This window comes from Macrobrachium rosenbergii, chromosome 2 (assembly GCF_040412425.1).
Source record: "Macrobrachium rosenbergii isolate ZJJX-2024 chromosome 2, ASM4041242v1, whole genome shotgun sequence".
NCBI lineage: Eukaryota > Metazoa > Arthropoda > Malacostraca > Decapoda > Palaemonidae > Macrobrachium > Macrobrachium rosenbergii.
In genome coordinates this window covers 78,720,693-78,739,400 of record NC_089742.1, presented here as the reverse complement: position 1 = coordinate 78,739,400, position 18,708 = coordinate 78,720,693, and the positions used below count along the sequence as shown (strand labels likewise).

The 18,708-nt window shown below is 40.0% G+C and overlaps 2 long non-coding RNA genes and 1 pseudogene across 2 annotated transcripts; 2 read left to right on the top strand and 1 right to left on the bottom strand.

The window, feature by feature from the left end:
- Positions 1–478: 478 nt before the first annotated feature.
- On the top strand, positions 479–1,462 carry LOC136850021 (uncharacterized). Its single transcript, XR_010856515.1, has 2 exons — positions 479–1,067; positions 1,314–1,462. It is a non-coding gene; the product is annotated as an uncharacterized lncRNA (long non-coding RNA).
- A 6,143-nt stretch (positions 1,463–7,605) lies between these two features.
- Positions 7,606–8,181, top strand: LOC136850013 (uncharacterized). The gene is made up of 2 exons (XR_010856513.1): positions 7,606–7,784; positions 8,030–8,181. It is a non-coding gene; the product is annotated as an uncharacterized lncRNA (long non-coding RNA).
- Positions 8,182–16,453: 8,272 nt separating this feature from the next.
- Positions 16,454–18,268, bottom strand: LOC136843355 (uncharacterized; annotated as a pseudogene).
- Between the last annotated feature and the right edge of the window lie 440 nt (positions 18,269–18,708).

Below are 18,708 nucleotides of genomic sequence, written 5' to 3'. Positions count from 1 at the left end.
GCTCATCCTAACCTTGGTTACCACGTTGGTGATATTGGCTTTATGCTGGTGGCGACTTATGACCTTTGAGGTACATGCATCGTTCAAAAGGGAAGTTGATTTGCTGCCAGCGGGGTTCTATTTCAGAATTCCCTAAATTCTGGCAATTTAGTCCTCTGCGAACCTTCAGGATCCACAACAATTTTTTGCTTCAATATTTATATACTGTATATCCTTGTCTAATCTCATGCTTTATCTTGCAGCAGGATTTAATAATTTTATTATACTACTCCTGTATTGTTTATATATATATATATATATATATATATATATATATATATATATATATATATATATATATATATATATATATATATATATATATATATATATATATATATATATATATATATACATATATATATATATATATATATATATATATATATATATATATATATATATATATATATATATATATATATATATATATTGTAAAGAGTAGCGCCAAAATAAGCTAGGAAACTCTTCTCCTTCCCTGCTTTGGGTTGGTTTGAACCTTTGAAGGTCGGGGAAATAAGGGCTCAGAGAAAATATAATTGTTGGGGACCAGTAATCTGCTTTGCACCGTTTTCTTTGGTACAGAAAGATGAAAATACCATTTTCTATGAGATAGCAGCGTGCCCTGGGTCAGGACATCGCCCCCTACCCCAGTCCAGAAGCAATAAAAGGTCAGGGCGAAGGCAGCCCTTTCTCACACGCGCTAGCTAGTTTAAGCCAAGCAGTCACGCCTCTCGGGCCGTTGCCCCTGCCCTCCTCTTCCGCTCGCCGCCACGTGGATCCCATCGCCGCCCTGTGTGCCCCGTGTTCCATTCCACGTGGCCTTAGAAGACTGCAAGGGGGATTGCAAGTCTCCCAAACGCGAGCTGACATTAAACGGCGGCCTTTTCATCATCCCAAGGGCGCCCTTTTCCGCCCCAATCTACGATTTGAAGAAATACCTTGGAGAGGGAGGCTACCATTTATCCACGCTCCCACACGTGTTTCTCGGCAGAAGACGTCGTCATCCCTGCGCCCCTACAAATGTGGTAATGTACCCAAAACGAGTTGCTAGTCACGATTATTTAGCCCTTTGCATTTATTAATCTCTGGGCCTATAACTTTGTGTTCCCTGATATTCCTTGGTTCAAGCCAGGCCCACGTGTTCACAGCTTCTTTCCTCTGAGTCACAAGTAACGCCTCAGGGGAGTCCTTGGCGCCTTCAGTGCACCCCGAGTAATTCAATCCCCAAATTCCAGCATTAGATGTGTAACGTGGTCCAAATATCGTTTCAGAAAGACGCCTGTAGCAGAATTATCCTTGGTCCGTGTTCCTGGCATTCCCAAGCTCCCCCTTCGGGAGGACTTCTACGGCAGTAATTTACCGTATTTTCAGTTAATTTTCCTTTTGACCTTGTGTGCTATCAAATATAACTATTTTTATATCCACGTGTTTCACGCACTTCCCAGTGAAGAGCCCTCCGCTCCGTGTACTTCTTTTTTGTTTGTGTTTTATATGTCCTGGGTATCTTACAAGGCCATTTTCGAGTAAAAGTAATAACTGTGGAGTCATAAGATCCACCTGCACCAGGAAACATATAAAAATGGCGACCTGACCAGTGATTCTCGTAATGATTGCATTCCCCCCCCTCTTCCCCTTTGTTGTTTGTGTTGCAATTTGTGAAATCAGCAATTAGCTCAGCTAAGCTGGATACGAGACAGATTACGAACCTTTGAAAAGCCAGCGCAACAGGCCAAGGAAATTCTGCGTAAGTAAAACTGTGTTTATTTAGCGTAGGACGCTATAGAAAACGTGACTAGTCCTAGGAATTTTTTTTTTTATAGTAGGGCGCATGTCCGAGGAAAACGAGAGAGAGAATCGCCGAAAACTTAGCTTTGGAAGCCTTTGCACGCGGCTTGCATGCCATTCAATTAGGTTATACAGGTGATAAATCATTAAAGGAATAGTGCGCATATTCCTCCTGTAGAAACGAGTGATTTCGAAACCGAATCATTAGATATAAGCGCGAGACCTCGACGTCAACCACGTGTTCGAAAGTCAGATTAGCATTGCTGACGCATTTTACCCCTCTCTCTCTCGTTTTAGAAATAGGAGCGAAAGCGTATATTATACGCCCAGGACGAAAAGGGTCAACAACCGTGTTTACGTCGTTCATTCATTTGGCGCAGACGGCCTTGACCGTTCATTCCGTGGCCCAGTTAGGAAAACATTTGTTTGTTTGATTTGCTTCGCTCTACCAAATTTTGCATTGTTGGGGGTCTGACATTATATATTCTGTATTGTTCTGTTTTTCTGTGGTTTTGTTTTGTGCTGTTACTACGGCTGCGTGCGTTGCCTATCTGTTGTGAATGTGGGATGGCCACCCACCTAATTGCCCTTGAGAATTACACTTCTCCCATAAGTCAGTAAAACTAGCGCCCTCGCTGATCAGACGTCGTTTGTGCGGAAATTCCCGGGCGCCTATATATTCTATTCTTGTCCCCAATAAATCCGTGTCGTCGGTCCGTTGGTGAGACCGATTCATTTTCCATTCAGTCCCCACGTGAGCCCGTTTTGTCGGTAATTCGGGAGACCTAAATATATATCCCAATCTAGTCCCCAAGTAAGCCCGTTTGTCGTTACCTTGGGAGACCAATCATTGCTAACTTATCGTCCCCAATCAGCCCGCTTCGTCGGTAAATAGGGAGACCAATCATTGCTAATTCATCGTCCCCAATCAGCCCGCTTCGTCGGTAAATCGGGAGACCAATCATTGCTAACTTATCGTCCCCAATCAGCCCGTTTCGTCGGTAAATCGGGAGACCAATCATCGCTAATTCATCGTCCCCAATCAGCCCGTTTCGTCGGTAAATCGGGAGACCAATCATCGCTAATTCATCGTCCCCACTCAGCCCGCTTCGTCGGTAAATAGGGAGACCAATCATTGCTAATTCATCGTCCCCAATCAGCCCGCTTCGTCGGTAAACCGGGAGACCAATCATTGCTAATTCATCGTCCCCAATCAGCCCGCTCCGTCGGTAAATCGGGAGACCAATCATCGCTAATTCATCGTCCCCAATCAGCCCGCTTCGTCGGTAAATCGGGAGACCAATCATTGCTAACTTATCGTCCCCAATCAGCCCGCTTCGTCGGTAAATCGGGAGACCAATCATCGCTAATTCATCGTCCCCACTCAGCCCGCTTCGTCGGTAAATAGGGAGACCAATCATTGCTAACTTATCGTCCCCAATCAGCCCGTTTCGTCTGTAAATAGGGAGACCAATCATCGCTAACTTATCGTCCCTAATCAGCCCATTTTGTCGGTAAATCGGGAGACCAATCATCGCTAATTCATCGTCCCCACTCAGCCCGCTTCGTCGGTAAATAGAGACCAATCATTGCTAATTCATCGTCCCCAATCAGCCCGCTTCGTCGGTAAACCGGGAGACCAATCATTGCTAATTCATCGTCCCCAATCAGCCCGCTCCGTCGGTAAATCGGGAGACCAATCATCGCTAATTCATCGTCCCCAATCAGCCCGCTTCGTCGGTAAATCGGGAGACCAATCATTGCTAACTTATCGTCCCCAATCAGCCCGCTTCGTCGGTAAATCGGGAGACCAATCATCGCTAATTCATCGTCCCCACTCAGCCCGCTTCGTCGGTAAATAGGGAGACCAATCATTGCTAACTTATCGTCCCCAATCAGCCCGTTTCGTCTGTAAATAGGGAGACCAATCATCGCTAACTTATCGTCCCCAATCAGCCCATTTTGTCGGTAAATCGGGAGACCAATCATCGCTAATTTATCGTCCCCAATCAGCCCGCTTCGTCGGTAAATCGGGAGACCAATCATACGTCCTTTGAAAAAGTGTCCAAGATTCCCACAGCTCTGGGAAATTAATTCTGTGTGTTACTAGCGTCCTCTCCCGCCTGCAAAATGTCGACACGGTCTCAGCAGAGCGAGGATTTCAAGTTCTTCATGTCCTCAGGGAAGGAACTCGGCCTTTCCGGGAGAGAACTAAGAGACTGGGTACAGGAGAGGATGGACGCCATACAGGCAGAAAGACAGGCTCAGGAGAGACAAGTAGAAGCAGAAAGACAGGCTCAGGAGAGACGAGACGAAGCCGCACGGCAGGAACGAGAAGCAGAAAGACAGGCTCAGGAGAGACGAGACGAAGCCGCACGGCAGGAACGAGAAGCAGAGAGACAGGAACGTGAGGCAGAAAGACTGGCCCAGGAGAAACGAGAAGAAGCCGAGAGGGAAGAAAGGGACAAGCAGCGTGCCCATGAGCTCGCAATGCTGCAACAGAGTGGCCCTTCGCCTCCACCTGCCCCCCAGGGAATGAGTGCCTTCAGCCAGGCTATCGCCTGCATGCCAAAGTGGACGGAGGCCGAGCCCGAGGTGTGGCTCGACAGCGCCGAGACAGTGTTAAAGGCCTGCCCCCTGAGTGCCGCCGAACTCTCCCTGGTGTTGGGCAAGTTCCTTGGAGGGAAGGCCCTGATTGCCTACAGGGCCCTCCCGCCGGAGGAGCAGGAAAATTGGGAGGTCGTACGCCAGACTATTGCCAAGGCGTACGAGATAACCCCTGAACGCTGGAGGAGGCTGGCGCGGGGCTAGTGAAGGAGGCCAATCAAACCTGGGCAGACTGGGCCTACAAGTCCGAGCGTGCCCGTGCCAAATGGTTCGAGGCCGTGGGGGTTACGACCCTCAACGATGCCATCGAACAAATACAAATAGAGAACTTCCTACTCTACACCCCGCCGGCCCTCGCCACGCACATCGCCGAGAAGGAGCCCCACCTTAGCTGATTGCTGCCGAATAGCGGATCTATGGGACACCCATCACCCCAGGAGAGCTCTGCAGCGCAAAATTACGCCACCCGCCTACCTATCGGGTGCCCTCCGCCGAAGAATGGACAATCACAGAAGCCCGTCGTGTGCGGGTTCTGTAAAAGATCGGGCATGCCAAGGAGCAATGCCGCAGTAAACCACCCGCGTCTCTCTCCCGGACAGCCCCTAATAAGTCGCCTCGCGCCTCTGCCGGGCAGTGCGAAGAGATTTCAGCCAAACCTTTGCACGGCGTGCAAGGTTTATGGCCACTCTTCCTCATGGGCAAAATGCCCTAGAAATAATAAGGCAGGAACTCCCGCCGTCGCCCTGGCAGTAACGAATCCCGAGTCCTTAGGCCCTCCTGCCGAGGGTCCCATCTATGTGGCACCTCCTCCCGAGGTAAATACTCAGCACGCCAGGTCAAGGCATTTGACGACTCTGGCGCGCAAATTTCCTCATAAGGAGGGACAAAGTTCCCTATGGAGCTATAATAGACCGACGCAAGCTCGTCACCATTGAGGGCATTAACAATTTTAAAATGATCCTCCCTACGGTCCAACTGAGGGTCACCCGACCCCACAGAGCCAGGACCCTTCGTCTCGCCGTAGCGAAACACATTCCAGGAGACTATGACGTCCTCCTGGGCCAAGACTTTACGTCCTATTTCAAGCCACCACCATTCTGGGGTCCCCATTCCCCAATAAATCATCCAAATCCGAGTCCAGTGCCCGGCACGGCATCCGTGCCAGTGCCGAGGCCTCAGCCAGATCTCCCTTCAGGAGAATCTCGGCCTTCAGCTCCTCTGCCAGTGCCCCTTCGGCGCACTGAGCAGTGCCAGTCTCCGTCCGTCCAGACAGACGAGACCACCACCACATCGCCACCAGCGCCAGTGCCAATGTCAGTGCCTGAGCTGGTCACCCCTGCAAGCAAGTCGACCCCGCCCCCTCCGGCCGTCCCCTCTCTCTCGCCGCCCGCCGCAGATTCCTCCGCGAGTCATGATTCTGCCCCGCCTTCCTGGGCCGATGAACTCTGCGATCTGCGCCGGTTAATGTCCGAGATGGCGAACAAGATTCCTGGGTCAGTTGTCGCAGCAGCTGACCCAGATGGCACCCCTTGCCGCCCTTTGGCCTCGGGCCCCGATTCCCGGCCAAGGACAACGGTCCAAGGAGGAGAGGTTCGCGGCGGAGTTACCACGGGTGTGGGCGATCGCAGGTAGTCCACAAGGAGCCCCGAGCTCTTCTGGCCCCTGTGCAAACCTGGCATAGGGCCCCCTTCTTCATCTTTGAACGTCTTGGCACCTTTCATCCAGGAGAGGATGTCAAGGCCTTCCGCTATCTTCTTCCTTTCTTTTGGAATTTCTATCCTCATCCTTCTCTATCGATCTTTCCTTCACACTTTCCCTTACTTAATCATTTTATGAAATGCAAGAGAGACAGAGTGCGGCCCGCCCTTTAGTATGAAGTAATATCCTTCGTTGTTGTTCTGTGTAGTTTCCTTTATTTTTATTTACATTTCTTTTTTTTTTAATTATCCATGTGGAGAATGTTATCCTTGTCCATTTTCCCCTTCATTTGTTTATCCTCCCATTCATAAGTCGAGTAGTCTATTTTTAGCTTACACCCGAGTTGTAAGCTGCAGACGTAAAAATTTAGCGTCATTTAAGTTGGCGAGTTAAAACCCGCGAATAATCTCTTTGCCTCACAGCTGTCAAGTTCTTGCCCCTTCAGATTAGCGTTCGTGGGAAATATTAGTTATGCTCGTCGAGCTTGTGAACAATTGGAGGTCGATTGAAAAGAAGAATTGAATTCTATGATTACAATTTTGGTAAAGGGGATATTATTTAATACCTACAGTGTATTGTCACGAATGCCGCCTCTTCAAGGCACAAGTAATAGCATGCCTGTAATTCCAGGATAGCATTAAGGAATCAGTGGGTCTACATTTGTTTCCTTTTAAATTCTGCCTTGTATGTTTTATTTTGTTGTTGTTATTTTGAAATTTTGAAGTGTTCTTTGTTTATTTTCTTTTGAGCGCCTTATTACCCCAGTAAAGTAAATCGAATAAAGAATGGGTAGAAACAGTACTTAGGAAGTATTTGAGCAATAATTAATTTGCAAAACAAGTTTACCCTTTTATTGTATATTCTAAATTGCACTCTGCTCCTAAAGTAAATCTTCAGTTTGTTATTGATTAGTGTGGCATCAGAGTTTTACAAATAAAGTAGAGTAAAGGTTGTAGCAAAGTAAAAGATAGAATAAAGTCGAACGTTTTCTTCGCTCATTTTTGCTTTTGTCAATATTCGCACCCGTTTATAGGTGTGAATATTATCTTGCCAGGAGCTGTAAAGAGTAGCGCCAAAATAAGCTAGGGAAACTCTTCTCCTTCCCTGCTTTGGGTTGGTTTGAACCTTTGAAGGTCGGGGAAATAAGGGCTCAGAGAAAATATAATTGTTGGGGACCAGTAATCTGCTTTGCACCGTTTTCTTTGGTACAGAAAGATGAAAATACCATTTTCTATGAGATAGCAGCGTGCCCTGGGTCAGGACATCGGCCCCCTACCCCAGTCCAGAAGCAATAAAAGGTCAGGCGAAGGCAGCCCTTTCTCACACGCTAGCTAGTTTAAGCCAAGCAGTCACGCCTCTTGGGCCGTTGCCCCTGCCCTCCTCTTCCGCTCGCCGCCACGTGGGATCCCATCGCCGCCCTGTGTGCCCCGTGTTCCATTCCACGTGGCCTTAGAAGACTGCAAGGGGATTGCAAGTCTCCCAAACGCGAGCTGACATTAAACGGCGGCCTTTTCATCATCCCAAGGGCGCCCTTTTTCCGCCCCAATCTACGATTTGAAGAAATACCTTGAGAGGGAGGCTACCATTTATCCACGCTCCCACACGTGTTTCTCGGCAGAAGACGTCGTCATCCCTGCGCCCCTACAAATGTGGTAATGTACCCAAAACGAGTTGCTAGTCACGATTACTTAGCCCTTTTGCATTTATTAATCTCTGGGCCTATAACTTTGTGTTCCCTGATATTCCTTGGTTCAAGCCAGCCCACGTGTTCACAGCTTCTTTCCTCTGAGTCACAAGTAACGCCTCGGGAGTCCTTGGCGCCTTCAGTGCACCCCGAGTAATTCAATCCCCAAATTCCAGCATTAGATGTGTAACGTGGGTCCAAATATCGTTTCAGAAAGACGCCTGTAGCAGAATTATCCTTGGTCCGTGTTCCTGGCATTCCCAAGCTCCCCCCCCTTCGGGAGGACTTCTACGGCAGTAATTTACCGTATTTTCAGTTAATTTTCCTTTTGACCTTGTGTGCTATCAAATATAACTATTTTTATATCCACGTGTTTCACGCACTTCCCCTAGTGAAGAGCCCTCCGCTCCGTGTACTTCTTTTTTTGTTTGTGTTTTATATGTCCTGGGTATCTTACAAGGCCATTTTCGAGTAAAAGTAATAACTGTGGAGTCATAAGATCCACCTGCACCAGGAAACATATAAAAAAAAAAATATATATATATATATATATATATATATATATATATATATATATATATATATATATATATATATATATATATATATATATATATATATATATATATATATATATAAAATATTTATATATATATAGATATATATATATATATATATATATATATATATATATATATATATATATATATATATATATATATATATATATATATATATATATATATATATATATATGTATATATACGATTTATAGATATGTACATTTGCAGTAAATATTAGGGTGCTACAAAACATCACAAATTATACAATACTTGCTTACTATTGTGCATCGTATAGCTAGGGAGATGGAAACTGACGCAAATGTAAGAAAAACAAAATGTATAATTTCAGAGTATACATACACGAAGGGATGAAATATCGCTAAACAGATAAAGTGTTAATAAAGGTGAGTTTTTCCAGTATTCAGGAATTATGCTATCCCCTTACAAACTCCACTAATAGGGAGTTTACTTAAAAACATAAAAAAAAAAAGAAATGAGGAAACTGGAAAAGAGTTGCATAATAAATCGACAGAAATTCCGTTCGAAAGTAACGTTATGCATTGGTCTAGTCCGATCTCTGTTGATATACAGACATGAATCAGAGTAGGACAAGAAATGCATAGAAGGTGTTTTCGAATTAAAACTAATGCTTTAAGAAGAATATTATGAGTCAGGTAGGAGGATAGTTAAAAATTAAACCATAAAGGAAATTACGGAAGATTCCTAAGACCATGACATAAAGATGACTTGGACATGCCCGTCGCTCAATCCAAGAGAGAGCAGTACTTGAAGGTGTCAGCTCGACTCCTATTGTACCCAGAAGAGTTGGACGCTCCAGATCTACGTGACTGAGAAGTAGGAGAAGTAGGCTGGAGATATGTGGAGATTTGTGGAAATGTAAATGCAGAAGAGAAGTGAGAAGAGATAAGATGGTGTAACGAAGCATGCATACACACACATATATCTATACAAATATATATATATATATATATATATATATATATATATATATATATATATATATATATATATATATATATATATGTGTGTGTGTGTGTGTGTGTGTGTGTGTATGTTGTGTATCTGTGTGCACACGCTCGTGTGGTGTGTGTTTGTGAGGGGATTGTGCATTACTTTCTGTTAGCGGAAGACTGACGTGATTTACTGTGCAAATTTCATTGTGATAAAGGAACAAAAGAGAAACTCGTTTTGTATGAGTAAGGGAGAGTTATGATTGACGGGAAAACTGGGGAAAAAGAATGAGTAAAAGCCGAGAAGATAATGCACGATACATAAATTTGCATTTAAGCAAAGAGTGTCTGCTTCAATGCATGGGTCCTAAAATACGGAAGTTAATGCGTTTTGGCAGGAAAAAAAAACACCTTAGACTCAGCTCGGAGAGTAAGTGAATCCAAATGAAAATAAAAAGTTAATTGCAGCAAGCAGCTCTTATGTAAGTCAGTTGAGGAAGGGAGATAGAAAGTTTGTTATAGATGCACAGATTCTTCACGGCATGCTGTTGTTTGTAGAATCCATTTGTGAAATGGGCGTAAAATTATTTCCAAAAATACTTTCACATACATGACCTTTTTGTTTGATTTTGCCAGTGTTAGCATGATTCTTGTCCAGTTCAGGTTTTCTATTAGATTTCTCTCCTTTTTATCTTTTTTCTATATTATGAGTTTGTCGAAAATGTAATTTCATCAAAACTGATCCTGCTGATAATAAGTCTGATGACCTATTTTGTATAACGTTATGAGATGAGCCTTTTCTTCCAGAAGAAATACAAGTCTTTCATGCATTATTTTTTTCTGGCATAATCATACCAAAGAGTGTCTCGTAATAAACAGCATCACGTATATATAGCAATAATTAGCAAATTAAGATATGAAACCGAACACTTACAGATCTACCCCCAACTCCTCCTTTATTTGCAGGGGGTGGGGGGGATATCAGATGAGTAGAAAGACAGAAGGTTAAGTCAAGAAGGTAAATATTTACAGATGACAGTACAGCACAGGAAACTTTATGAACTTGGTAACGATGTTTTCGTAAAATAATTTATGCATTACACTGGAAGCTCATATCAGATTAAGTTGATAGGTTACAAAATAGTATTACTTGAAGGCGGATTAGATATGTTATGTGAAAATCGTAATCCCGATAAGATTATTATAAGAAGCCTGGAACGGTGAAAGTCTTCGAACATGAGACACTTCTTTAGTATTCACTGTTTATCATCCTGACAGGCGTGGGAAGTGGCACAGCATTCCAGAACGCTAATGAATGGAAATCACAAAGGAAACGCTTCTATAACGATCCTACTTAAGAGAAAATACCTGCTAGCCTAATAGGGATCACACAAGAGAACAAGTAAAAAATGCTCCGAAGTTTCTTCAGCGCAATCGGGTTTTCTGTACAGTGTATAGTGTTGTATGAAACTCTTAGCCACTCCCCATAAACTCTCAGCAGCGGCCGATGAAACTTTCAGCCACGGCCCGGTGGCGGCCTGAGTTGCTGGAGCCTATAGCGATGCCAGATGTACGATCTTGGCTAAATTTAACCTTAAATAATATCAAAACTACTGAGGCTAGAGGGCTGCAATTTGGTATGTTTGATGGCTGGAGGGTGGATGAAAAACATAACAATTTTCAGCCCTCTAGCCTCAGTAGTTTTTATGATCTGAGGGCAGACAGAAAAAAGTGCAGACGGGCAGACAAATAGCCATCTCAATAGTTTTCTTTTACAGAAAACTAAAATCAGGGCCACAGACGCCACTGGATTATTCATAACTGATTACTCAAGGATGAACATCCTGCGGGGGGATTGTCCATCCTGTAGGAACTTCATGCCTCCTTTTCTTATTCAAATGTACCATCTACACATGCCTTTTACATGGCAGTTTTATTCATTCCTTTCATAAAATTATCAAAGTCAGCTAGTCACTCCCACATCTAAATACCTCCGTGAAGGCTTTATTTTTCATAATAAGAACTTCGAATCTTGAACAAATTTTGTTCTACACAACACACCACGATTTTCCTACACATCGCATCTCTGTCAAGTGATGGATGCACATCACTTTTTCATAACAGTTCTTTGTTGTCTAAACCCACACTTCCATCATCAGTAATTCAGCTATTTGTCTTATATTTTCGGTTAAAGTCATACCATACTACCTCTTCGTATATTAGTCAGTGGCATGTCGTATTTATCTTACAGTTATAAACACTTACCACCCACCCACAAACATACACACATTATTATATACACACACACATATATATATATATATATATATATATATATATATATATATATATATATATATATATATATAAATGTACGTGTGTGTGTGTGTGTGTGTGTGTGTGTGTTTGTGAATTTTTTGTTACTTTACACGCGTGAAGTTTTTTTTTTTTTAATATTGAGTCATAAATATCGCATAATATAGAATCCACCGTACCTTGAGAATAATTTACACTTAAGGGGAACTATAACTCAAAAGTACATATGCGCCGGACAGGATTATTTTTTTTTTTACTTAACGTCTCTTCCCTTTTGACGGGTGATGTCAAAAGGTATTGATCTCCCCGCTTTCAACGAGTCGTTTTAGATGAAGTTGTTATCCCAAATCCTCTGTAAACATAATTTTGACTGCACGGGCTACTTGGTACCAGGTTCCTAATTCACTAACGAAGTCAAAGGTGGTATATTGAGTTTATACCAGCCTGGTCTTACCGAGGAATCGAACCTGGATATCCTCACTTTTACCAAGCTAATGATCACAAATACATGCGCATGCACGAACAAGGCAAACAAGACTTTATGTGGTCCAAAACAAATTGTACATGAAATATTCATGTCAACATCTCGGCGGAAACTGCGAATGATTTTTGAGAATCCTTTCTGGACCTCAGGCAGGGAATGTTTCTCCATGTGTGTTGAAGTGGGTGTGGCTAGCATTTTGGAGTGCTCTCTGCGGAGTTATTTATGGAATTATAGAGGAGCTCCTATCAATAACGGCATCAGTTTCGAATAATAAAGAAGATAACTCCACGCCATCGTTCAGCATCAAGCAAAATAGAAACTTCGACGCCTGAAGCCGTTCTTTGAGAATAATTTATTTTTCCACTTTATCTACAAGACCAGTTATGAAGGCCATCTGTCGTTCACATTTCTTTCTCTCTTATTTTTTTCTTTTTTTTTGTTATTTGATAATGGGAAGAGGACTTCCAGACCTGGTAAAGAACGTCTACAAAGCTAGGGTTTAGTTTGAGTAGAGACAGCTGTTGACCCTAGAGCTACCCGGAGAGTATTGTGATAATCAAGTATCTCCATTTGAACATATTTTCCTGGTGCTTGTATAAAGTGGTTCTCGACCTTGTTATTTATCAGCCTTTATGGAAAATTTAAGCATTTGGATAAATACTATTAAGTACTTATTCAGTCGATTATCATACATTGACTGTATGTGGTTAAATAATAATAATAATAATAATAATAATAATAATAATAATAATAATAATAATAATAATAATAATAATAATAATAATAATAATATTATTATTATTATTATTATTATTATTATTATTATTATTATTATTATTATTATTATTATAAAAATGTATTGTATTGTTATAATAAGTGAGGAAAATTGTAACATGCAAATATTTTAACAGTTGATATTCACATAAATAAGGACAGCTATTAACTCTATATTTAAAGGGATCTTGTTTTATTTCATGATAATGATAATAATAATAATAATAATAATAATAATAATAATAATAATAATAATAATAATAATAATAATAAGTGGAGAAATATATCCACTGCTATAAAACTGTACAAATATATTTAAAAATAAATCTCTACAAAGAGCATTCGAGAATCTGTACCTTTTCAGTTTGACGCAGAAACGATCAATGCATTTGTTTCATGTTAAGACTCATGCTATGAGTATGTTTTAATAATAATAATAGTAGCAGTAGTAGAGAAACAAATCCACAGTTATATAACTGTACAATTATGTTTAAAAACAAATATCTACAAAAACCTTTTGTCTGACGCGGAGAAAAACAAATTGTGCATAATTGAGCATTTGTTTCTTCATTTTAAGACCCATGCTACTATGGCTATATTTTAATAATAATAATAATAATAATAATAATAATAATAATAATAATAATAATAATAATAATAATAATAATAATTCAAAGAGGTCTGAAAATAATATAATATCCTTCCAAGTTTTTTTTTCTTCGAGAATAATATAGGCAACAGTAAAACGGTATTTCAGTCGATTTAATGGTACTATAATGAGAAATAATGGCATACACTAATTGGATCTGAAACAAATGCACATAAACTAAGACAGAGTCTTAAAAGAATTATATTCATATCACATTTCAAGTCTTGCGAGGAAGACTGGAAAAGAGAAAAGAGAACGATAAAAAAAAAACAGGGAAAAATACAGAAAAAAGTGTTCGTTTACCTGCGGCTTCATATTAAGTGAACATGTTCCAATCCTTCACGAAGTAGGCCGTGGCCTTTTGTTATTTGAGACAGGAAGAAGATGCTTGGGTTTTACTGGCAAATGAACTCTGACCTTCAGAGGGATGAGATGATCCACCTGGAAAGAAAGAACTTGTGTATCAAGGTTCACTGAAATAAGTTATAAGAATGTTTTTATTTCAAATACACATAAAGATACCCTTCCGTTAATGCTTGTACATCAAAGTTCCCCGAAATAGTTTTAGACATTTGTGTAAGATAGGTTAAGAACATTCATCGCTTATGACTTGTATATCAGAGAACACCTATACAATGGTTTTTGTTCCTTCATTGATTTTTATATATCTGGGTCCACTGCCTCAGGGTTTAGGAATTTTCCTTTATCCTTTGATGCATTTTCTGAATCATAATCCATTGTATACCAAAGGTTTTTATGAAAGACAAAAACTGCTGAAAATTACAAAAAGAATAAGGATAATTCGATATGTCGTGGAAACGACATTCTACTTAGGCATTTTCCTTGAAATTAGAATAAATTTTTATGTACGAAAAGTTTCAGTCTGCAAATACCAAGTAATGTTGTACTCACTTATGAATGAAATCGTTTTTGGACAGTGCATAGGAGAATTAGAAACATGATGTTACGTACAAGAAGTTCTAAATTTCAAAAGTGAAAGAGAGTCCTTCAGTCAACTTGAGTAAGCTTTCCAGGAGTTTTCAGGAATATCCTATAAACATTTAATATTATTTGTCAGTACCTATATATTTTCTTTCTACAACCTCCTTACTTTTATACTTTTTTCTTATTTAATGTGATTTAAAACAATATTAACATAAGGACAACGCAGAATACACCTTATTCTTAATGTTCATGCATTGTGCCCCATGCTTAAATTCAGTTCTAATTAGACACCTCATAAACAAACGTTTGGTATGGTAATTGGTAACCACCTATCATCAGTTTTCTCAAGCTAACGCAAGAATTTCATTTGAAAGCATTTTTTACCCCTAAGGTTATTCAAATGTTTGCATCATGGTTTCTATACTTAGGTGATATTGTGGCTATACCCAAGATACAGGCGTAAATAACTTCTTGGAGAAAACTAAATGAATGCTTATCCTTTTTAGATAGTGTTATCAAACATGAACATTTTCAGTGTAAAATTAGTATATCTATTCCATCAAAGGACTTGATTCATATACATTACTTTTCAGGTCATCATAGTGATATAAAAATCTCTGTAATCTCTCCAGTGTGAACTCAAACCTTACGTGTTATCAGTCCTGAGTTCCTGTATAACGAAGCCTAGAACAAAAGTATATAAGGAACTGTGTTATTCTGCTCATATTTTGGTTACTTGTTGAAACATACGTAAGAAGACATTTTATGATAAACTCGGCAAGAAGCCATAATTCCCTAAGTATGTCCACGGTTAGCCATATTTTATCAGCGTTGAACCTATCATATCAGTGGTAAAAATACTCATTGAAAATGTAATATTTTCGTTCAGTAATACTAAGAAATATGCTTATAAGAATTTTCCGGCACCAGAGTGGTAACTTTGTTAAAAAAATTCCAAGAATAGATAGTGATTCGTTTCATTTTGTGCAGACAAGTAAGGAATTAAATTTCTGGACCTAAATAACATAAATATTCAGTTAGAAATGGCCAAAACAATAATAGTATGTTGTGCGCCCCAGTGAAAAATAATATACAGTTGAACTGGTTGGTATAATAGGGGCATGATAAAGATGTAAAAATAATACTTTCAGAAATCTTTTAGAATTGTTAAATGAAAATGAAAATAATATGAGATTAAACCTAGTTCTGTTTTCTCTTCATGTTTCCAGGAGATACAAGTGAAAAACGCTAGAACTTCAGTTAATGGCTTTTAATTCCCTTGGTTTGTCCTGCACCTGAGAAAATCCTAGACAGGTGCACTTCTAAAGTGCTACCTCAAATATAGTGACCTTCGCATGCATGTCTATACATACCTTTAATCATAGATTTTGCTGCAAAGCCGAGTTCTTTGTAATCGCTTGTTCCATTGTTTGTAAGGGCAAAACTCCCAAAAAATTTGGTATTCAAATTGAAATATTTTTGAAACTTTTTACATATTTCATTTATTTTCCATTTCTTAATGATTTTTTAAATAGATTTTTGACTGAAATCTTAAATGTTTTTAACAGTAGTTTCCTCGAAAATGGCTTAGTTTGAAGGCAAAACTTCTCACAACTCGTTGTTTCACTAGCAGGGTACGTAGAGGGTTGAGGGTCACTATCCACCCCTGCCCCACCAAGGCTAATAAGACTAAGATTTTTATATGCTTTACAGTGTCTTCTAACAGGTTTGACATGTTAACATAAAAAAAAAAAAAATTGGGTACTCTTTTGATTTTCCGTGTGTAAAGAGTAGACTTCAAAAACTAGCTACTGAATCCAACATGCTCCAGTACCAACACTTTCGAACAAGAACGTGATAAAAATGGCGTTCTATTTACACAAATGAGTTATGGTGTAATTGAGAATGAATAATGTTGCATCTAAATGAACACTGATAAAAAGAAATGGGACATTTCATAAAAAAAACTGAAAGAATATTTAAAATCTTAACAGTTACTTAAAACAGACCTGACATTAGTATTTCTTGCATGAAAGCAATTTTGACTTCTTTTCCCATCTTCTCTGACTGTAAGACATCCTTTTCAATGTCAGGAGGAACACATGCACCGGAAGCGATATTACAGAGTTTATCTTTGTCCCCCATGTCGAATGGGTTGAGCCATCCCTGAATAGTATCAAGCGCTCTTTGCACTGCGTCCTCACTTCGCTCGATTTCAGATTCACATAGCTCTCTGTGCTTTTCATTTTTTATACTGTCCTCATCCCCAGTCATTCCAGCCATCTCGAGAGGAGCTTCATAATGCTTTGTACGTTCCGATGCAGTTCTTATCCATCGCTGATAGGCACCATAATTATAGAGTATGCCTAAGAGTCTTGCAAATTTCATGAAGGTCTCCCCCACTGTTTTGGTAACAGCACACAGTTTTCCTGGAATAAGAGGCCTTGCAACAGATATAGCTCCCTTCCTTAAAAGCTCACTTGCACCTGGATGTGATTTCTAAATGGATACCAAAAAGTAGTAAAACCAAGAAAGGTAGTGAGCATAATTCTGTCTACCAAAAAAAAAAAAAAAAAAAAACGGATCTGCCATGTCCCCCAGTGTCTTGTGGATAAAAGTTAAACTATTAGTTTTGACTGGATATACAAAAAAAAAAAAAAAAACAATCGAGAGTCATCCAAGAAGGACATCCAGAACTGAGCAGTTTTCCCCAGTTAATAATTTCTCACCTCTTGAAATGTGATGTATATGTCCAAGTACTCTGATAAACTTTTATCATCTATGGCATTAGCCATTTTATCAGGGGTCATAGATGTAATGAGATCATTTAAGGCTTCTGCATTTCCTTCAGTTTCCTGTTGCGCATCTATGAAACTCTGAAGCAGAAGTATCTCAAATGATTCACTCACAACTTTGAGAGACCATAATGCCTTGTTGTAACTCTTGCCACTGAGAACTTTCCCAACACGTCCCGATGTAACAAGACCAGCTTCAATAAGCAATTCAGCATATCCAGATCCAGCCATTTTATCACCGATCATGTTCAAATAATTCATAATGGTATGGAAAACACCAATTAAAACAATGTGGTTTTTGTATTCAGCAGGATTGTTCCATATCAATGGCAGAGCTTTCATACATACCCCTAAGTCAAATGCGGTTATAGTATATAATTGGAAAACCTCTTTTGTAGCTTGTTCACACCTCTTAAGTGATTCTTTGACTTCATTATATCCTGTGATAGGTTCTGGGATCAAGGGATAGTTATCTATAGTAGTGTGTCGGAGTGGTGCAATCCCTGTTGCTGAAATGAAGCAGCCAAAGACTGGAAGAGTTTGTTTCCCTGTCGCACAAGCTTTTCGACAAAATATCCAAATCAAGTAGAACATTTTTCCTTTAGCAAGTGTTGATGAACGGAATACCATGAATTCCTATTAAGTGTTGATTAAAGTTGTCCCATTCGGAATGTAACACAGCATTGTATGGTGTTTTAACAAACTGAACAGTCAATAGTGTTGATTTTTGCTCCAAGGCCGTGTCTACCGAGATTCTAATTCCATTGTTAAGCAGTTGTTTTCACAGTGACTAAATAGATTTAAAAATATTAGTAGTAGTTTGCTACGATGCAAATGTCTTTATGTCATACACAGCAAAGTGTGTTTGGGTAATTTCCCCGTCAGTAACAGCACGGCATATATCCTTCCCAATTGACAGAACAAGACAATTTGCATGATCTGACGTGCTAATCATTTGTCCATTACAATACTCAAGAATTTCCCTAGCTGGTTAGGTATCACTTCTGCTGTGATCTCCAAATCATTGGCAGAGGGTGACCATGATAATTCCTTTGATTCTTTAAATAATTTCATAATTATTCCACACAAAGCAAAGCAACTTCTCTAAAAGAATCAGTAGTAGCAAGACTGTATGCCTCACTTACCGCATCTCCAATTGTTATTTTAGAGTTGTATATTAAGAAAAATGGTTGACTGTTTGCAGGATTACACTTAACAAACTGAATTTTGACATTCAAATCAGAGTGATTTTCAAGTTTTGGTTTTAATGTCTTGGCGATTTGGCATTTGGGATTCTTGAATGGCGTTTTTTCTACCTCAGCAGTGTACATTAATGTGAGGCATGAACATTGAATTACTTTATATGCTTGGATCACATGCTCTGTAACATATGCA